We start from the raw sequence: 22,562 nt of genomic DNA, 5'->3' as shown, positions 1-22,562 counted from the left end.
GTTTTCTCTATTAAATTTGTTCTTTGGTGCCTAATTTTTCCCACTATTAGGACTGGTTTTTATTTATTTATTTATTTATTTTAAAAAGCTGGACTTTTGTCCAGAACTTTGAAATGTGGCATTGTTCCATGGAACTTTGAATGTGAGTGATTTAGACATAATCAAAATGCAACTTTATTTTTGTTTAGTGACATTTGTTTAAACTTATTTAGTGGGAATAATTTTCCCTATGCTCAACAAGAAACTTGGCAGGTCTCCTGGCTTTTCAGCTAATTTGTAGACACTAGAGAGACCTGTGGTCATTATCATAGCCCACAAACACAGGCTAGAGCTAATAAATAGTGTATCTAGTCTCATGTGTTGGTCAAAACTCTGAACTGGAATTAGCATTACACGTTCTTCCCTGTCCTGGTTTGGACTGCTTCTGGCTGGAAGCTTGTGGTGGGAGATGGGGGATGGTTCTTTGACTCTCTCTTTTTTCCTGGTTCTTGGCTCATCTTCTCCCCGACTTGGTCACCAGCTGCTGTAGTGAATACCACAAGGATGGAGGCATGGGAGGAAGGAGAAGTGAGCAGATGAGGTAGTGTCTGCTTTGCTAAGGGCATTATGGTCTCTGGTGGTGGCCAATGGATAGAGTTGATTCATTCTCTTGAAAGCACACTGTCATGGGATCTTAAGAGGTTTCCTGCTGGGTCTTGTGACCTCAGGTTTTTGTGACCTGTGTGTGATTCCCTAATCCATATAATTCAGCTAAACACGTGACATCTTCCTTTGCCATGTGAATCCAGTAGTATAACTCCAGCCTCTTTCTGCTGATGGCCTGCCTTCCTCCAGGCAGCTCAATTAGTTAGTACCCAAGAAGGGCCCAGGTAGCCCTCCCCATCTGACCCATATCCAGTTCATGAGAAACACTCATGCATCTCTTCCTCTATTCTAGAAGTGAAAGCCAGTCCTGGTGAAGCAGCCTTTACCACCAGGGCAGTTGGTCAACTCTACCTTCACTCTGTAGATTTTCAGGAGGGGGTCAGCTCGGGTTCCAGTCTCCTTGACCTTCACAGGTGTGAGTTGGCAGACATTCCTCTGTGTCTTTCAAGTATAGAAATACATTTCAAATTTCTGCAAGAGGTCCCATTGGATAATCCCTCCTTAGGCCTGGGGAAATCTATGTGCTATATTTCTACCCCACCTAAATACCTGACAGCTGAGGAAGTCCAAGCATTGAGAAGCTGTGCTTATCTGTTTTCTTTTGTAAATTCTGCATAAAGGGATGATGTTGAAATGAAGCAGAATGTATTTCATTCTATCTTGCTGCACATCCTTCTCTCTCACAAGGGCCTTACAGTCTATAGGAAGGGGCTTAAAAAAACCAGGACAAGATTTAAGATGTTACAAGTCAAGTAGCCCCAAGTCCCAGTTATACAGACAATGAGTTCCATGGTTCAGGTTAGGGTTTGGGCGGGTGGTAGAAAGTGGGGAAATGAGATGGAGTCACAAGTGTGTGTTCAAAGCTTTCAGTTTTAGTCTTGTTGCAGTCTACTGCTTTCCTACTTGAAATTCAAGATTCAAACACTCTGAGATGATGAGCCAAGCTTCAAGGATTCTTCTGGCTGGAAATGACTGGCTGAGAAAATGCATCCAGGGTCCCGGCAACTCCTGCAGGGAGGAGCTGAAGATGATGAAATATAGCACTTATAATAAGCACCATGTGCATGTGAACCTCGTCCTATCAGCCTATATGTGTTTTTTGGCCAATTCCAGAAGCCTCCTTAGATACTCAGTACATGGGAGAAGAGGTCAACTTAGATTAACAACATTTATTTTGCAGAAGCACTTAGACATCCTACTGATCATTGTTCATACATATATTCTCTCTCCCCACCTCCCCAACCCCTGACACACATCATGCACCACTTTGCTCAAGACTCTATTCAAGATTTTGAGAGACAGTTAAAGTCTCCCAGGTAGCTCAAGAGATGGGAGATACACAGCAAATAACTATACTCACTGCTGAGGATAGTATATCTGAATGTGAAGACACAGAGTACTTGGTTCAACTCAGCAAAAGAAGAGATGCTTTGCTCCTGTCTATCCAGGACAGTTTCTCAAGAGGTTGGCAACCAACTGTGTCTCACCTGGACTTCACCCCCTTGCAAGTGCTGGTTTCTCATCTAGGCTCAGTCATGGCCTCTGGGGTCTCACAATGCACAGGTACTGATTGTATTCAGTGCTGGCAAGTCTGACAGGGCCTCTGAGTCACCATCCCCTGCATTGGAAGAGTCCAGCACTCTGAGAATTTTTATCCGTATCTAACACATTTCCTGGCACATAGTAATTGTGCCAGGGATTTGTGAGTTGATTGAGTGGGAGCTTGAGAAGGAACTTCTGGGGTCATGCTGATGCAAGGTACCTCTGGCTTTGACTCTGACCAGGATGCAGTCCAGGAGGCTTTGTCAGGGAAGACAAGGCCAAGCCGGTGAGGGTGGCCCTAACAGGACAGAGATGCCCTTTGAGGACCTGTGTTCTCCCCACCTTCCTATCCATTTTGCACGGATTGGCTTGATGTCTCCCTTGGGGAATTTGTTTTACAGCCTCTCTCCCTCTGGAGGCAAATTACTATCTTTGTTTTAAAACTCCCACAAAGCCTCGACAAGGGGAATTTTTCATTCAGGTGGCTTTGGGGATAGTGACTAAAAAGTACCTTACCAGAAGGTTCTACTTTATATGCACACTAAGTTTCTCTTGCTAAAACAGGGTCAATTTCTCTTTTGCTGGTTTTGTGGAACAACTTCCCAGTGACCTCTTTTCTGGCATGGCTCACCTTCCCTGGGGTGCATTCAAGGATGAACCGAGAAGTTCTCCCCCAGCATTCTGCCTTCTGCTTCCCCTCACTGTGACCTTCCTCACAAGGGTGCTGGTGGTCTCCTTCCCCTTGGAATCAGGCAGTGAAATTACAGGGTGCCTGGAGGATACTTTTCATGGGGCATCTGATTCATCATTGTCTGAATAAGGGAATCATTTCTTATGTCAAGCTTGGGAGCCCCTGTGAGCAGCTGGAGGGGCTCTCCCTTAGAGGATCCCCAGGTCCCAGAACTCACACAGCCAGGTAAGGTGACTTCCCAGGGAGCTCAGAACCTCCACACTAGATTTAGCTGCTTCTCCTCGCACCAGTCTGAGAGGCTTCTGAGGTTACAGACTAAATCTACTGTTTAATTTCTAACCTCCCATGGCTCCCAATTTAGGGCTCGCCTATGGGGTCCAACCGCTCAATTAGGGCAGGCATTAATGATAGTGGCTGCTTCTGCAGTGTGTTGCAGGAGGCAGCAGCATGTCGCCAGTCCAGGAGCCTTTCATTCCTCCACAACGGCCACCTTCGGGATTTCTTTATCAGGTAGCACATTGGTATTCATTAATACCATGGGGTAAGCATCAGACAATATTGACCTGAGGACAATGGGGTAGGCCTTGAAGAAATGGGGCAGGTAGGGGAGCAGGGCACCAGGACGTAGGAAAGGGAAGCTAGTGGTAGAACTAAAGGCGACAAAGAAGATTTGCCCCAGTTTTGATATTTTGCCAAAGGTGACCCTGCCATCCATCACATCCCCTCAGCAGGGCTTCAACCACATACTCTAATTTTCTAATAATATGAAAGCTACTCTTTATGGAGTAATGCCTCTTGAGCTAGAGTATTTTTATTCCTACTTCACAAATGAACAAATGGAGGCTCAGGGAGGTTAATAATCTTCCCAAGGTGGCACAGCCAATGGATGGTGAAGCTGGTATTAAATCCAAGCATGATCTCAAAACTGTTGGTCTTTACCACAGTCATTTTTTCCTGCTGAACTCACTCTCTCGTACTCTTCCTCTCTCTTGCACTTTCGGTCTCCTTTTCTGTTCTGAACCTGGACCAGCATGAATTTTAAGCTAGGTCAAGATACTGATTTGTCTAGACCATTCATTTGCTTCCATTATGAGTCAAGCAGAGAGAGTGGCAGGAATAATCTGGTATACATTTTATGAAAAGCCCACAAGCTTTGAACACTCTGATTCTGTTCAATCTTTTCTCTCCCTCCTGTTCTTGGCAACTGTCCCTTAAGCCCGTCTGTTCTCTGCCTCTAATATATTATGCTGATATTTTATTACCAAACAATTACATCCACTAATTTGAAAAGGAAACGAGCAGGAAATTGCAATTATAAGAGTAAAAGCAATGCTCTTTTATTTCTCCCCTTTATGCGTATGAAATATGGTTTGTCATTGCTGCAAAACAGACTTTTCTCCTCTTCCATGGCTCTTCACTGCCTTGTCTTTAATAATTGAGCAGAAAGCAGAGTAATAATTAGATTCCTGATAACAGGGGAGATATCCATGAATTTGCAGCATGTGGAGGCTCATCTTGGAGCCATGGGGCCCGCCACCATGCCTCCATGGGAGAAAGCATACTTCATGCTGTTTCACTTGAGCACCTTCCAAAGCCTTCTGTAATCCATGGTCTTTATGTAGATTAAATATTTGCTCACAGTTATTGTTTCCTTTCTGCCTTTGCCATGCTTTCCCACCCCATTGACTCTGGGCTTGGCCAAGACTTTTTTTGGTCAATGGAATATGAGTAGATGTGATGTACAGCTCATTTGTACTTCACAGACACCTTCTATGTGCCCGCAATATTTGGTGTTACTTCTCTTGAGCAACACTGAGGGTGGAGGCTGCTCCACCCTCACTTAGGACTCACTTAGGACACCAGAGAACCCTTTTCTCTGGTGTCCTGAGTGATTACGCCACACAGAAACACCCTGCTGACTCCTGATAGATATGTAGTGAGAGCAAGAAATAAACGTTTACTGTTTTAAGCCACTGAGATTTGGAGCTGTTTTTCAATTACAGCATAGCCCAGCCCATCCTGACTGATATATCTATGATCTCATTTGCCTCTCATTATGTCCATGGGATAGAGAAAAGGCAGATCACACCGTGTGGTGTCAAGGAAAGAGTGTGTGATGTGAAATCAAAGGGACCTGGGTAAGAAGGCTTTTCCCATCAGTGCTGGCTGTGCAGGCTTATCCAAGCAACCCAATCTCTCTGAAATCCTGTTTCTTTATCTGTAACATGGGAGTAATAAACTTACTTTGAAGAACCCTGTGGTTCAGAGTCAATGTATGCCAAAGGTCCTAGCACAGAACCCATCTCTGAATAAGCAACTAATACAAGATAGTTGTTGTATCTGTAACGTGGGAGTAATAAACTTACCTTGAAGAACCCTGTGGTTCAGAGTCAATGTATGCCAAAGGTTCTAGCACAGAACCCATCACAGAATAAGCAACTAATACAAGATAGTTGTTGTTGTTGTTTTTTAACAGTATTTTATTTCATTTTAATTATTTTTTCTCAGGCAGATTCCCCGGCATCAGCCTCCTGAGTAGCTCAGACTACAGGCATGTGCCATCACACCTGGCTAATTTTTGTAACCTTTGAATTTTTTGTGGAAATGGGGTTTCACCATGTTGGCCAGGCTGGTCTTGAACTCCTGACCTCAAGTGATCTGCCCAGCTCAGCCTCCCAAAGTACTAGGATTGCAAGCATGAGCCACAGCGCCTGGCCAAAAAATTAGTATTTTAAAATCTCTTTTTGACATTATTTCCATTGAACATATGGGAATGCTGAGCCTAAATCTGTTGCAGGGACCTGCCTAGGCAAATTAAATAACAGAGCTGGAATACACATTTTGATTTTCAGACTTTGAGTCCAGAGTTTTCTCCCTGGACTAATAAGTATTGCCTGAGTTCCACACCTGGAACTGTGCTAAGGAGGCTGGAGGGTGGGCTGGCAGGGAAGTGTTAAGAATGAAAACAGTGTTTCTCCAAGGAGTGCAAAGTCTACAGAGTGAGATAAGCTAAATCACAGAGTTAGTTCCAGAGAAGCAGCTGTTTTTTCTAAGGCACACAATATTCTGAAGTTCTAAACTTTGAATGTGTAAGAGTCACCTGTGCAGCTTATTCAAATGCAGATTCCTTGGTTCCGCCCTAGAGTTTCCACTTTAATACTATCCTATATGATTAGAGGAAGTAGAGCAGAGTGGCCTTTGGTATTAGGTTCCCTGGGTTCAAATCCGTCCCCTGGCACCTAGAAATTAATTACACGATCCCGGGCAAGTTATCTAACCTCCCTATGCCTCAGTTTCTTCATCTGTGAAATTAGGGTAACATTACCCATTGTCTTACATTACAGTGAAGATTAAGTAATAGGTCAAAACACATGGCACTCAGCAGACACTTAGTAAGTGCTACCCATTAGTATTCTGATGCAGGATTTCTGAAAACCATGAGTCTGGGAATTTCCTTAAGGAATGGCCCAGGACAACCCTTTTCTCTGGTGTTCTAAGTGAGTACCCTTTTATGGGGCTTCTTGAGACAATGGCCTCAACCCTTGTGGGATCTATGGTGGAATTTCCAATCATGGAATCTTTGATTGTGGGGGCATAGTTGTGACCAACAGTACATCATCATGACTTTTAAATCATATGTATGCTACAGGCTTCTGCTCACCTGTGCAAAGGTTTGTCCCTGGGAGAAGACCTCCATGAGCAAACTTCATTTGGGAGCCATCTCTGGCTGTCAGATGGGCAGCAATCCAGAGAGGTGCCTGGTTCTTGGTGCCCTGAGGCTGAGTCAGGCGCGATCTGTCTCAGTGGAAATGTTTCACTTATTGCTCTTGCCCTCTGCCAAATGCCTCATTTTATCCCTTGTTAATCATCAGATATTAGCGTCCATAAGAGTCACATTTACCAGGAGAGAGATTTTCTTCTTCTTTTTTAATGTCTTTGAATAATTCATGTCCAATTTAGAAGGATTAAATATGGTGTGTTCTCCCATTCCAGCAAGAGCTGGAGGTGAAAATCTGGTTTCTCAGACTAGGCAGAGGCCAGGCTGTTGGGATCCCTCTCCGATTCAAGCCGTCTTCACTGCTGAGAACTGTTTGACTCAAGGCCTTCTGGCCTATTTTTCCTCGTTGTCCCATTTCCCTGTACTGGCTCTCCAGTTTTTCTTACTCTTCAAGACCCACTCCTGCCACCTTCTACAGAACCCTTAGCAAGCCGTCCTCCCACAACCTGCAGAGATGGGGAGCCTAGGCCATGGGATGGCAGACTGTATCTTCTCTGGAAAGTCCAGGGTCTGGAGCTGGGAGTGCTGCTCATTCCCTGGGTGAGGAGACTGCTGCCACATTTGTTCTACTCTGGGCCCAGAAGGAGCTAAGGGACAATGCAGAGCAGGCTCCTCTGACCAGACTGCCTGCCTGTGTTCAAGTTCTGGCTCTACAACGCCTTGTGGCTGGTAGCCTTAGCCACTAACTTCATCTCCTTGTTGCTTCGGCGTCCCGATCCACACAGGAGGATTGAGAACAAGCCCTTCTCGTAGTGATGTTCTGAGGATAAAGGTGAAAACACAGGAAATATAGAAACATATCAACATGGAAAACATAAATAGAAACCACTTATAACAGGGTCTGTCTGACATTTGATAATCTTCCAATTAACATTAGTGGTCATCATTATGCATCCCTTAGATCAGAATTTGAAGTTTGTAATGAGGTATAGGTTTTATTGTATTTTATTTGTACAATTAAAAATTTATTTTAATTATATAACGAATTCATGAATACATTCTCCTTGTAAAAAATTAAAACATTACAGTGGAAACTAAATATCATTTGAATACCCTCATTGCCAAGCTCCCTAGCAGTTATCCATTTTCAGTTTGGCATGCAGCTTTCTATGATTTTTATATGTACATATATGTACCTTTTTAAAAATCATACAATATACATAAATGTCTTATAAATGATATCACAAATATATGCATTTTTCACTCAACATTGTGTCTTAGAGATTATTTTATTTTAGAGTATAGAGATACACCATATTCATTTTAACAGCTTTATATTATTTCGTATTATAAGGATACCACATTTAATTTAGCCATTGTTTAAAATTTTACCTGATACAACCAGTGCTGCCATAAATATTCTTGTAGATGTCTTAATATATGAATATATCTTAAAGGTTTCTCAAGGGTTGCCATTTTGTTCATTTATTAAATTATACTTTAAGTTCTGGGGAACATGTGCAAAGAATGTGCAGGTTTGTTACATAGTTACGTGTGTGCCATGGTGGTTTGCTGCATCCATCACCCTGTCATCTACATTAGGTATTTATTCTAGTGCTATCCCACCCCTAGCCCACCACTGGCCGAAAGGCCCTAGTGTGTGATGTTCTCTTCCCCTTGTCCACGTGTTCTCATTGTTCAACTTCCACTTATGAGTGAGAACATGCAGTGTTTGGTTTTCTGTTCCCATGCAGTTTGCTGAGAATGATGGTTTCCAGCTTCATCCATGTCCCTGCAAAGGACATGAACTTATCCTGTTTTATGGCTGCATAGTATTCCATGGTGTATATATGCCACATTTTCTTCATCCAGTCTGTCATTGATGGGTATTTGGGTTGGTTCCTAGTCTTTGCTATTGTGAACAGCGCCGCAATAAATATATGTGTGGATGTGTCTTTATACATTTTGCTCATTTTTAAAGTGGTTGTACAACACAGCTTCACCATCCATTTATACTGCCAAATTTAATTTTGTCAATCTAAGCAGTGCCAAAAATATGCAATTTTATTGAGGTTTTAATTTGAATTTTTCTTATTCCTTAATCCTAATAAAGTTGAGTCTCTGTATATATTTATTGCCTAGTGGTATTTTTTCTTTTGTGAATGACCTGTTTGGTTTGCTGCCTGTTGTTTTATTGAGTTAACTTTCTTTTTCTCATTAATTTTTTTGAGTTTTAAAAATATATAATTTGGACAGTAATCTGTGTTATATTTGGTGACATTAATTTCTTCTATCCATTATTTGTTTTTTGTCCTATACATGTGCTTAATTTTGATTTAGCCCATTTATATCACCCTGTTCCTTGATGACTTTTGCTTTTATATCCTATTTATAAGAAGACTGTCCTTATCTTCAACATCACAAACATGTTTTTTAATATTCTCTTCTATTTTTAAAAAGTATTAAGTCTTTCATCCATCTGGGCCTTATTTTAGTAAATGATGTAAAGTAAGATCTAATTTTATGCACTAGTCATTGAGCTAAGAGCTTTATGTGCGTGATCTCAGTCACTCACACTATCTGAAAAGTTTGGCATACTCACATCCATCTTCTGGATGAGGAAACAGACTGAAAGAGATGCAGTCATTTGCCTCAAGGTCCCAAAGGTCAACGTAGAACAGTCAGCTGAAATGACACCCACCGCTGAGATGACCCAGGTCTGTGTGTGCCTAAATACGTCTTCTGGAGTTCGCTGCAGACTGAACATGCACTGAACACAAGAAGAGGAGGCATTTGGACCAGGTAGGGAAGAGCCACTCTCATGTAGGAACTGATATTACTGAGCATCACTGAAGACCAGGGAGACAAGTGCCAAAGCAGGCAGCTGATTTCTGAAAAGGACAAAGTATCCCGCAGTTTCAGCACCACCACTCACATGTGTCAGCTTTGGGCATCGCTGACTCTAGGCTCTGAAAGGTTCTTGGGAGCATCCAGCCCAGACAGGTCCTGCATCTCACTGAGTAGGACACCGGTTCAGACTTGGCTCCTTTCTCTTTATAGCAGCAGGGGGCCAGGAAGCCAGGAGCACAAGCTCTCCTTCATTACCCATTTCTGCTGGGCCCCTGACTGGGGAGGCTAAATATGGGCTGGGGGTGTTCCAAGGGTCAATAAAAGGAGGAGGATAAAGGGAAAAGCTGGCCAGCTGAGTAGAAAAGCTCTTTCTGCTCTTACCTTGCACATCACACAGCCTCCCACCCACTCACCTGTATGGGCTGGAAGCCTGGCCCAATTGTTCCATCTTTTCCCCAAAGAGCCATGAAACACACACTTAGCAATGCAGAGTGGTGGCTCTAGGCACCCTCGGCATTTATTATAAATCACAGAGACAGGAGAGAGATGAGTCCCCACCTGCAGAATCACTGAAGCAGCTACTCTGGGCCTGTCTTACCTGAAAATGGTTTTCCTGCTTTCTCCACAGCCCATCGGACTTTGGGGGCCAAACATAGAGAAGCTATTCCCTGAGGCAGCATTCTCAAATCCTGGAAAACTGTTTTTGATATGATCCTGACATCAAGACCCTCTTAAATGCTGGCATTTTCTGACCTCCCTTGGAACTATTTTCCCCTCAAACTGTGCCCTCCACGCCCACCCTCAGGTCCTGTGGTGTTTTTATGTTCTGGCCTGATTATATGTGTTTATTATCTTCTTCCCACTAACAGATGCTAAGCTCCTTAAGGGAAGGACTGGCCTTCTTTGTGGGAAATCAGTAAATTCTATTTAATTTCTTTTTAAAAACGTACAAGAAGAAAATTCAATCTTCTTTTCCCTAATAGACCTTTTCTCCAAATCAGCTGCATTCTTCTCTCTGCTCAGGACAGAATGCTGTTATTCCTCTATCTAAGCCATTGCTCAGGCCATTCTCCCAATCTGGGATGCCCTTTCTTCTCTGTCTGAGCTGATGTTTAGACTCTCAGTTGTGTTGATCAAGCTGCCCTTGATAGGTTCATTTTAACTGCATGTCGCATGCTATATAATGGGAGGAGAGGGATGGAATGGTTCTTTCTGCATGCTTCCCCTGAGTGTCCCTATTGGCCCTAGAGCTGACCTTGTATGTCCCAGCCATGGAAGAAGCTGTACACAGCAGCTCACCAGGCCTGTGTTCTAGACCAGCCAGTCCTGTCCTCTGCTCTTCATACCCAATCCCATTATGATTAGGTCGGTGATGCCCTCCAGAGACCCCCCCACTCAAGCACAGATCCTGCTTGGAAGGGGTGGGGAGGCTCACCAGGCCCAGGCTGTCAGCATATCAGCCTGCATCAGTTAATCAGACTAACTCGTGTATTCTGTTGGCTCTGTCACCTCGTGGTGGGCAGTTTCCTACCCAGAGCCCACAGCTTTCCTTCCTTGACCCCAAATTCACATGATAGAGCTTGTCCCCAGGCGGTTTGGAGTTAGCAGACAGCTGTATTGATGGATTAGTGGGAGAAAATAACATTTCCTTTACTAAAAATTATTTAATTAAAAACAAAATTAAAACATGATTTCCCTCCCTCCACCTGCCTCAGTAAAGGTATTTTCCCCTTAAGATAAATGCTGGGCTTATTGATGATTGGATTATACATGTTGGTTTCTCGAGGTCATTTGGCAAGGACACACCTGGATGCCCTTTGCAGGGCACCGTAATTTTCAGTGTTGACTGCAGAGAAGTGGATCCTCTGCAGGCAAGGGGAACTTTGAGTGGGCTGGGCCTCTCTTGCCTTGCACTCTTGGCCATGGAGCTTGGGAGAGAGTCCTAGTGAACTTGAATAAGGCCCCATGTGGTGGTCTTTGTTGCCTCACACCACCATCCTGTTTTGTTAGGCTATCCTGGGAGTACCCAACCTCTTCACTTTTTTCACTTATTTTACCCCTGAATCTGCTTATGTCCCAGTGTGGGCAGAAGGCAGGTAAGACGTGTATGTGCTCAGCCTGGCTGTGAATGTGTTAGTGAGTGAGAGTCTCCCCAGGACAGGCTGGCTCAGTGGCAGGTGCAGGTGGTCAAGGACCAGCCTCTCCCTGTCCCTTGTGGGCAGAATCTTCAGCATTGCCAGCCCTGAGCGATGTGGGTTTATGTCGGAGGGAGAGGTGGTTTCCTTGTCAATTCCCTGTAGGATTGCTTTAGGCAGAGGTCTTCATGGCCACAGTTAGGGTCCATTTATTTCCCATACCTACATGAATGACTGTATGGGAAAATGTGGCATCGGGTGTAGTTTTAGAATAGGGCAGAGAGAAACAAACTCTGCTTGGGGAATCGAGGGAGATTTCAGGGGTTTGGGAGGTTTGAGAGTGAGTCAGAACTTGCTGAGGACAGAACAGGAAGAGCACATGACCTTGGAGGGCATATTTTGTCCCCAGAAGAGAGATGAGCCAGTAAAAGGGTGGGGGTGTCTGGAGAAGAGATGGGAGGTGGCAGTGAGGGGAGTGAAGGGCCATCAGGCTTTAGTGACACACAAAACCTGAGTGTGACCAGAATTTGGGTTTCTGTCAATAAAAGGGAGTGCCCTTCTGAAGGCAGTATAGGTTGGTTTGATTTAGAAAACGCACATTGCTCCTGGGCAACAGAATTCTGTCATAAGGAGGAGTCCAGCTGCACAGCAATGACTTCTTCAGTTGCCTTTGATTCCTTGTTGAGGGGTGGGGGGGGCGGTGGGTCTGTGGTTACTGAAAGCCAAGGTCCATAGCTCTCAGGTTTCGGAAGTGGCCCCTTTAAGGGGCCTGTGGGAAGTAGATTGCAGCTGTGATTCAAGTCAGGTCAACCAGAAGTTTCAGAGTTCATCATGAGCCCTCGATGCCTCTTTCCTTGGGGTCAGAAGAGGCAGTAGAGATTGCACACCTCTACTGGGCGGGGGGAGGGGGTGGTGTCCTCTGTGCAGGGAAAACAGCCCAAATACCCACACTTTAATAGGGTGGCAGTGTTGCTTAGACTCCTAGGCAGTGCCGAGGGAGGGTAAGGAGGGTGATCAGGCCTCTGTAGGTGGGGAATGGGCTAGGACAGGGATAGGTGAGATTTGAAGAGGTAGAGAGGACAAAATACAGGCATCCCTCAAACACCTCCAGATGGCTTTTGCAAATACCATTAGCTACTGTGGTTGAGTGTCTTTATGTGTAGAATTATGTAAGGAGTACTGAAGGCAGATCAAGACCAAAGTGAAATGGTGCCCCTGCTCTCTTGGGGGCCCACTTGCCATAGAAGACACATTCACTCACTCATTCACCCCACAAATACTGAACTCTCACCATGAGCTGGCTCTGTGCTAGATGTGGGGATATGACCCTAAAAGGGAGGGAGGCATGGCAAACTAATATAGTGAAAGGGATAAACTCTCTCACTAGTGCTTGGAGGTCTTAGGAGCCTGGAATGATGAAACTGGATTCCATTTTTCCAGGAGGAAGATCTCCTTGAGAAGAAGATGGGTGAGTGAAGGCAACAAGCGATTGACACTGATTGAGCATCTATACCGGGTAGCTTTGTGTGCTACTCTCTCGGGGCTTGTGGCCATCTGTAGGGGAGTCCAGCAAGTGAAGGGACACTTGTCATACACCATGATGAGAGTGACAGTCACATATAAAAGAGTGCTGGGAAGAAGGGAGGAGGGAAGGAGGGAGAGGAAGAGGAAGAGGAAGGATGGACACGCATCAGTGGTGTGTGTGTGTGTGTGTGTGTGTGTGTGTGTGTGTGTGTGTGTTGTGGGAAGGGGCAGCCTCAGGGTACCTGGAGGGACCCTATGTTTCTGTTAGTCTCTGTGATGCTGATGCTGATGCCATGAACACAGAGATCACAGAGAGAAGGAGGAAAAGCTCTGGCTTTAGTTCCTATGAGCTACTACGTGTCTCAGAAAAAACATTAGGGAAATAGGGAAATGGCTTTTTGATGCTGCTGCTGGATAAACAGGCTTCCCAGGGACAGGCGTATTTTAATGATGTTAAAAGACAAAGAAGAGTTGACATGTTCAGTCTTTCAGGCCTCTATGTTGCCTCCTGAAAACCCATCTTGCGGAAGTAGACCCAGGAAAGGAACCCACCTGGTGGCAACTCCTGGGGGCTGAGAGGCAGGTTGGAGGAGGGGAAGGCAGGAAGGACACACTGACCATTTAGGTCTCTGACATCACACAGGGAAATCCCTAGAGGCTGAGGCCTGAGAAAACGCTTCCTAAAGGGCACCCTGTGCCTCAGGTTCTGATTTTTCATTCAGTTTACATAGTCTGTTTGCACAGCCATCTTAAATATCCTTGCAGTGTGCCTGGTGGCAAGGCTTAGGGCTGCCAGCAAGGTCTCCCTGCTCCATGCGTCTGCCCATCATTCTGTCTTGGCTGTGTAAAAGGCTGCCTGAGGTATTTTTCTTGCTTGGCTTAAACATTATATCATCTGGGTTAAACATCACCCTCGATGGGACCCTCCTTAAGTCTAATTTATGCATTGTTTTTTCTGGGAAGGCTTCTAGAACTACCCTACTTTCTGCCTTGGGGCTCCCAGGGCTCTATGGGAAACATGATTATTGCAGTAAATAGGCAGTCCTATAGGGCTGTGCTGACTGAAATGCTGCAGCCCCAGAACCTCATCCCTCCATGTATAGTAGAGTTTCTCTGCCAAGGCAACAAATGCAGGTGCCCACCCTGCCTGTGGGCTCTAAAGGTTGGCATGGACTCTGCTCCTCACTGGGACCCTGAGCTGTCCTCAGTTGGTGCTGGCTGAAGGCCTCAGCACAGGAAATGCATTCTGATCTGTCTCCGCAGAGTATGCTCGCTGCAACACCTTTGATTCCTAAAAGGGAGGATGAAAACAAGCATGAATGCATATGAACCTATTGGATTCCTAAGGGTTGGAGTGATAGGGACAGTGATCGAATGAAGTAGAGAAGGGGCGGGGATCACTGAACTGAATGGTTTTCTAATTTTATAACCCTATTGTGTCTCCCAGGATAGCCACAATAAACACAATCCTCTGATGGCAGCAAGGGCTTTGTATCTAAGAACTGGAAAACTGCCAAAGGGCCTCTTCCCCAGGGTCTCTTCCCTGGAGATCCATTCACCCCACAGTCCAGAAAATGTCAGTCTTCATGGGATGCTGAGATAGGTGATTCCATTCCCCGAATCTCATCCAACCCAGAGAACTGAGTCCTGAAAAACAAAAGCATCAAGCTTTCTGGGGAATCTAACTGTATGCAGTAGTCACATGACATGTCAGGGGGAAGCAAAGATTATTTTTCCTATTAATTTCCATTGATCTTAGGGATATCCTATAAATTTATTAGACCCCCAGCTCCTTAAGGAGGTGAGAGAATATAAGTTATTAATTGCATACCCCACATCCAGTATAGTGCTTGGCACATAGTAAGTGCTCAATAAATGCTTTCTGGCTGAGATGTTATGTGTTCTTTGCTGTTTATAGTATCTTAGTGCGCCCTGGAATTAGACGGGCCCATATGTGTGTAGCAGATACTGTGTGGAGCACACTCCAGAAGATGAAAAATGTGGCGTTCAGAGGGTGTGGCTGCTGAAGCAAGCAGCCCAAGGGGAAACCACTGTGAGGAAGCTCACAGTCCCCATGTGTGTTTGTGTGTCATGCACTATTCTTGGCACTCTGCATGTGCCAGCTCCTTTTCTCCTCTCTGCAGACCTGTGAGGCAGGTGGTACTCATTTTTCTTTTATAGATGAGGAAGTCTTTTCTTTACAGACGAGGAAGTCAAGGCAGAGTGAACATTCCCAGGTAACACAGCTAGTAAATGGTACTGGGACCTCACCCTAGGCTAGCTGATTGCAGGGTTCATGCCCTTAACAACTTCCTTCTACTGCTTCTCTGCAGAGTACAGCCCTAATGATGGGCTGCATGAAACTGAGGAACGCAGCAGACAGCTGACTTAGGCAAACTCAGTAGGTAAGCATGGGGTTAGTCAATCCAAGGGCCATCTCCATGGCTGGCCACTGGAGTCTGGAGCAGGGAGGGTCTGGATACTAGATTGATGATTAAGACAGAGATTCACACATGGGAGCAAGGCAAGAAGGAAATGACCAGAATCAGGCAAGAGAGCTCTCAGAGCTCAAAAGTCTGGTTCATACTAACTAAAGCTCACAGTGCTGAGTCCCAGCGTCTTGTAATAGACTTCTGAAATACTCCTTCTCTAAGCTCTGTGTTGACCAAATTCTAGGGCAAGGCTGAACATCAGTTTCAGAGTGTTTTCTTAAATGTGGGAACTGCCTGAATAAGGGAATGGAAAAAAGCAGAAACCATCCAGGCTTATCCAATGCACAGACTTGCTCTATTCCCTTACAGTGAATGCATTCTCTTTAGGCCCACCCTGTTTGTTCAGGCCATCCAACTGGAGCCAGTGTTTATTTCCAAGGCTGTGTTATATGATGGGAAAAGTTCTCTGGAGGAAAATTCTGGGGCTCATTAAACAGTGGGTAGAAGAGGAAGAGAAAATGAGGGAGGGAAGTAAAGAGAATATTATAGCAGGATGATGTTTTCTTTTCCTGTAGGAAAGAACCTAAAATAATTGCATCTCTTGTTCAGAGCGTTTTTATTTTTCACACTTCATTCCTGTTTATGCAAAGGAATGGGTTAGGAGATTGCATTCTTAGGGGGAAACTCTCCCCAGGAAATACATTGCTGTGTCCACAGGACTTTTTAGGTCATTGAGGGAATTGATTGGAAACCAGTATTTATTTATAGTGGAAGATGATTGACTAGAAGTTCCTTCCATTCCCCTTTGCTTTTAAAACAGTTTGTATTTATGATATGTGTTTGGACAAATTGATTAGCCTCCTTTTGAGCATAACAGAAACCTAGGAATGCTTGTCAAAGATTGCTCAGTGCAAATGCAGTTTGGGAAACACCACCTGATTATTTGCTGGGGGACTTATGGTCAAATAAGAAAGGAAATAGTGGCCAATGCTGTCAAGCAGGCAGCTTTTGCAGGCAACAGGCCTTCTACAAGTCCAGCTTTTTCTCTGAAGTAACTAATGCCTTAATTCTATCTTAACAACCATTAATCAAACCAACCCATAGGAAGCAACTTCAATAGCAAATTGAGCCTAAAGTATAAACAGCATATAATGGCTTTGTTTTTCCATCTTTTTGGCATTGGCATTTTAGCAGAGGCCTTGACTAATACGAGACTGTCCTGGATGGTTGAATTTCAGGAACTGGCCAGAGGCTGGTAGGAGGATTATTATGGGCAGGCTGGCTTTCCTCAACTCTGATAACACCACCATTCCACACAGAAAAGAACTTCTCTTATGACTGCCCTCTTTTCCTCATAAATCCCTCAATGAGTTTTCTGAGAATGGGTCCAATGGGCTGGCTATCCTGGAAGGACTTTAATCAGCTTTCCTCGCTGATGGCCTGGAGGGAAAGGTGAGAGAACACCAGGGGAACAGTTCTGCTGTTGCTTTCACTGATTTTTCACAAGGGTGAGAGTTTCCTAAGCTCTGTCCTGTGATATCAGCATTTGAGCTGGGAGCCTTTGATGGTGTTTATGAACTTTGGTCTCTGGGAGAAGTCAAAGGATAAACTGGGGAGAGAAATTGAGAGAAAGCAGAGGGGTTTGGAGTTGAGGACTCTGTTAGTTTGCTAGGGCTGCTGTAACAAATACCACAGAATACGTGGTTTAAACAACAGAAATATATTTTCTCACCATTCTCGAGGCTGGATGTCAGAGATCAAGAAGTTGGCAGGTTGATTTCTTCTGAGGCCTCTCTCCTTGGCTTGTAGATGGTCATCTTCTCTGTGTGTCTTCACATGGTCATTCTTCTGTACATAACTATGTCCTCTTCTTATAAGGACATCCATCATATTACATTGGGACCCACTTTCATGACCTCATTTTAACTTAATTAAAGGTCCTATCTCCAAATATAGTCACATTTCAAGGTACTTGAAGGGGTAAGAACTTCAACATACAAAATTTGTGAGGATACCATTGAGACATAACAAGGAGTAAATCTGGGGAAGCTTCTGCAACCAGAAGTCATATATGTCCTTCTCTTCATAGAGAAGCCAGTTCTTGGCCACAGAGCATAGACACTAGAAATCCAGTACTACCAACATTAGAAATCACCTAGGAGAGGCTCTAAGGCCCATCTATTTTCTATTGGTTTTCCAACTTGGCTGCTTATTAAAATCACCAGGAAGTTTTTAAAAACACTGATGCCTAGACACTCACCTTTTGAGACCTGATTGAACTGGTATGAGGTGGGGACCAGAGTTAGTGATTTTAAAAAATCACTTCTCAGGAGATTTTAATGTGCAGCCAGCATAAAATAAGCCAGAGGCTAGAGAGGTTCAATGACTTGCCCAAGATCAGAAAACATGTGTGGACTAATGCACAGGGCTCCTGACTTGGGTCCCATGGCTCTTCCACTAGTACTTTCTTTCCACTTCTGAAATATTGATAGTCCATCAAGTTTCCTGTGATGGACGCCATGGTGCCCCCAGACCCCCTGTCCAGCACTAAAGCACTCCTTCCCCCAGCTGGTGCACTGGCCCACCGTGTAGAGACTGGTGGATGAAGATGTATTGAAGACAAGATAATTCTGAAGGGCCCTCTCACTTCCAGAGCTCCCTGTAGTCACTGCAGTGAAATTCAACTGCTCCCTTTGCCCAACCCTCCTTCTCTCACTCCATGGTGGGGGAACTTGTGGATTCCAAAAACACTCTCCAACAAATTTCTGCTGCCAGTTTTAATCTCAGAGTCTGTGTTTTGGGGAACCTGACCCGTAAAAGTTCCTCTCTGTTCATAGTGCTTTTGTGAGTACTTATGAGTGCTTACCGTGTTGGATTCTGTGCTGAGTGCTTGGAATATGAAGAGAAATAAAACCCGGTTTTTACTTAAGTGGTTTGCCATCTACCAGAGCTATTGGTCAATAGCCACCTCCAATGCCCTTTCTGAGTTGCTGTGATAACAGTGTAAAAGTGATATGGGAGCACTGAAGAAGGGGATGCTGATGTCCTGGCCAAGGAGGGCAGCCAAGGCCACTCTGGTCTATATATTCTAACTGCTCTTAGCTGTCTGTCTAGGAGGCTGAACCTCTTCTTGAAACAACAGTTGCTCTTGCTTGCCTCTACAAACTTGTATGTTCTAGGTAGTCTTTACTTCACTTTAGGTGGGCTGTAGGGGAGAAAATGGTGAGTAGAGGAGAGAAAACAAAGAAAAGAAAAAAGTGAAAGAACCAAGGTACATAGGACATCACGATGGTTAACTTTAGATGTCAACTTGACTGGTTTAAGGCATACTTAGATGACAAAACATTATTTATCTGTATGCTTGTGAGGTTGTTTCTGGAACACATTTACATTTAAGTCAGTGGATTGAGTAAAGAAAATTTGGCCTCACCAATGTGGGTGGGCATGATCTAATCCACTGAGGGCCAGACAGAACAAAAAGACAGAGGAAAGGTGGATTTGCTGTCACTGAGCTGGGACATCCATCTTCTGCCCTTGGACGTTAGAACTCCATATTCTTGGGCCTTCGGGATTTGGGACTTATACCAGTTCCCCCACCTCCCCTCGAGTTTCTCAGACCTTTGGCCTCACACTGAATTATACCACTGGGTTTCCTGGTTTTCCAGCTTGCCAACAGCATATCATGGGACTTCTCTGACTCAATAATCATGTGAGCCAATTCTCATAATAAATACACTCCAATCTCTCTCTCTCTCTCTCTCTCTCTCTCTCTCTCTCTCTCTCTCTCTCTCTCGATCTATCTATCAATCATCTATCCACTCATCCATTCATCCATGCCCTTGGTTATGTTTCTCTGGCAAACCTTGAGTAACACAGATACAGTTTGAGAGTTCAGTTTGGGTCTCTCATCTGTGGCTCCCCCTTCCCTCCCTGGAGGCTTTTCACCATCACCATCACTAAGACCAGGCCCCCAGAGCTCTTATATTCAGTCCTTCCCACAAAGAAGCTCCAGGGTGAGAGCTGACCTGTTAGGGAGATAATATCAGAGTCAATGTGACACCCTCCAAGGGAGATTTGCCCCCTGTCTCTTAAGTGGTAGAAGAGAAAACAGTCATCCACCAGCAGGTGGGTGAGGTTTCGGAGCATCCAAGGGGTCCTCCCAGTGCTTCTGACACTGGACTTCCGTGGACCGATGTGTGCAGATGAGGTTGTGCAGCCCTGCACCTCCAGATCTGGTGATGGAGAACAAGTAGGGCTGGGTCTTTGTGACAACTGCCTCTCTGTGTGCTGAAAAGAGGATGGCTAGTACAGCAGTACTTAAGAGAAGGAGGGCCATAACTCCACTAACCTCAAACAGTCTCGTGCTGCCTGCAGAGCATCCCCTGTGGGCCAAGCCCTGGTGTGGGCCAGTGCAATAGAAGTGAAGGCCCCAGCCTTCTCGCAGCCTCCAGAAGTGGGTTGACAGGCACATTATCACCAGGGGTCTCAAGTCTGGTGGAAGACAAACGATCTGCACCCTGGGGAGCCTCAGGCCTCCTGGCCTAATTTGAGAGATGCGGTTTCTGCCACAGGCCAGTATTTAGGACAAACATACATGTTTAAAAGACCTAAGAAAAGACACAAATAAGACATTAACATGTGCAAATGGTTACAGGTGAATAGCTAGTGTCAAGAGATAGGACAGAGAGACAGAGCTGAGAGCAGGATGTCCCAAACACGTGGAGTCAGCCCCTCATTACCCCTCAGCCAAATCAGGTGGTGATAAGGGCGGGGTGGGAGTGGGGAGCTCCAGGCAGGAGGAGGTACATTGTAGGTACAGCATTCGATATTAGAAAACCCAGTGCTCTACCTAATTGCAAGCAGTGACTGCTGTACAATACTGAAAGTGAATACTGTGCAATTGTATGCACATGTACGTGAAAGCATGAAAATTATCAAGAGGACATATTTGAGGGGCCTCTAACAGCATTACTTGGGCGTTTTGTATGCACGAGTTTATGATTTGTGAGCATAACTGTGTGTAGAATATGTACCTGTTTGTTTGTGTGTGCCTACACTTGTGGGGGCTTCCTTTCTGTTGGGGGAAGGCTGAAGATACCCATGCACTAATCATCAAATCTGCTCTCTTTCTTATTCCAGGAAGCATTCCCTGTGAAGTCATGTGAACTCGTCCCCACATTGGTCTGGCTGGCTTTCCCTGTGAGATACAGGTTCCTCCTGAAGAGCTGGAGCTCCAGTCCGGCTCTGGACTTCTCCTTGCTTCCAGACTTCAAGATGAGAAGCATGTTTCCAGTGCATAAGTATTAGAGGACACTGCTGATGGTGTGTTTTGTCCAGGCTGGACTCATCTTTTTCGTCTGGGAAAAGTTTAAGTTTTCTTCAAAATAAGAAGCATCTAGAGAAACTGAGACCATTAAGTGAACTTTTAGAAGTAAATCAGAAGGAAAGTTGGAAAACAAGGTACTCTTGCTTACAGAGAAACTAGGAGATCACCTTAATTAAGAAAGCACCTTAATTTGGGGCAGAGAGGGGTTTATAGAAAGTTGGTTGGAGAGAGTAGAGCTTGAAGTAGAGCTAATTTCCTGATTTCTTGGGTTAAAGACTCCCCATGGCATCCCTCCCCAAAGCAGACAGCAGTTAAAGGAGCATGTTTGAGCCAGGGAAGCTGATGGTCTGGCTGCACAATGGGCACAGGGCCCTGGGGCCTGGACAGCCTGCCACATGGCCCTTTGCTGATGGGCCTGGAGAAGGCAGAAAGCAACAGCCTTGGGTGCCCAGGCCCGACTCCCAGGGCATTTAAGGTGTCTGAAGCTCAGGCAGGACAAGGGGCTGTAGAAGATGCAGTCAGCTTTGGTTTCCTCCTGACTTCACACAGCCCTGGCTTTGTCTCTCACTTGGGGACCCCAACACAAGGACAGTGATCCTAGTAACTATCACCTGACTCTTCCTCTTCCTGTATGAGGATCCTCAGTGCCTGGGGCCCCCTCCAAGGCCTTGCTGACACCTTTACATCCACCCAGAATGTCCTTAACTGCCCTACACTGATCTAAACACCACCCAGTCTCCAAGGCTTGGTTTAAATACCACTTACTCCAGGAAGCCTTTCATGATTTCTTTAGTTCCCCAGTTCTCTTGGATTCTGGACTCTTCTAATTTTCTTCCTGCTTCACTCCCCATATCTCACTCATTCTTCTTCCACCCACCCGAATGTTGGAATACCCGGGGCACTGTGCTGGGGTCTCTTTTTTCCTTTACAAACACTTCCTCTTTTCAGGGAAATGTTTTTACCTCGTGGTATTAATTGCTAACCTATATCAATAACTTCAAAATTCAAGTATGTACACCTGGGCTTTTCCGTGATCTTGAGACTCAGGTATCCAACTGTCTTCTCTTCACCTCCACTTGTTCGTGTAACAGGAATCCCAACCCTCAAACCATCCCCAAAGGAGGCTCTGCTTCCTTCTGCAACTTCTCTTTTTCCCAGTCTCAGTAAACGGCACCACCATGTACCTAGTTGCTCAAGCCAGGCAGAGGCCTAATTCTAATCTATCTCATCCCTCTGTTCCCTGGATAGCTTTCATTGACAAATCCTACTGACTACTTAAAGGCTGTAGAATACTGCATTCTTCTAAATTGTTCTCTCTCAACCCAGGACAGGCCACAATCTTCACAATCAGGAACATTGCAAAATCTTTTCACGCATCCCCTTGCATTAAATTCTGTTACTTAAATCCACTCTTCACAGAATCAAATGGCATTTTTTGGACAGAAATGAAACCTCGCACTCCTCTTCTCAGAACCCTCTTGGGTCTTTCTATCACGCTGAGGATAAGATGCAGATTTCTTATCCTGGCCCACATAGTTGGGTTTCCTGGGGTCTGGCCCTTGCCGGGTTCTCTGATATCATCTCTTGTTCTGCTTCCCCTTTTGCTCATCCCACTCCACCAACTGTTTCTCAGAGGCCCTGAGGTTGTCCCCACCTCGGATCTTGGCACCGGCTGTGTCCTTTGCCTGGGATGTTCTTG

At 45.0% G+C, this 22,562-nt stretch overlaps 1 protein-coding gene across 1 annotated transcript in view; it reads left to right on the top strand.

The window, feature by feature from the left end:
- Window positions 1–22,562, top strand: part of LOC141580899 (uncharacterized) — a 497,294-nt gene that overhangs the window by 144,218 nt on the left and 330,514 nt on the right. The window contains exon 3 of the mRNA XM_074384229.1: window positions 20,677–20,997. The gene's annotated coding sequence lies outside the window, so the exon portion shown is untranslated. The remainder of the gene's footprint in view (window positions 1–20,676; window positions 20,998–22,562) is intronic.

Source organism: Saimiri boliviensis, chromosome 13 (assembly GCF_048565385.1).
Source record: "Saimiri boliviensis isolate mSaiBol1 chromosome 13, mSaiBol1.pri, whole genome shotgun sequence".
In the NCBI taxonomy this organism is placed as follows: Eukaryota; Metazoa; Chordata; class Mammalia; order Primates; family Cebidae; genus Saimiri; species Saimiri boliviensis.
This window is presented reverse-complemented; position numbering and strand designations above follow the sequence as displayed.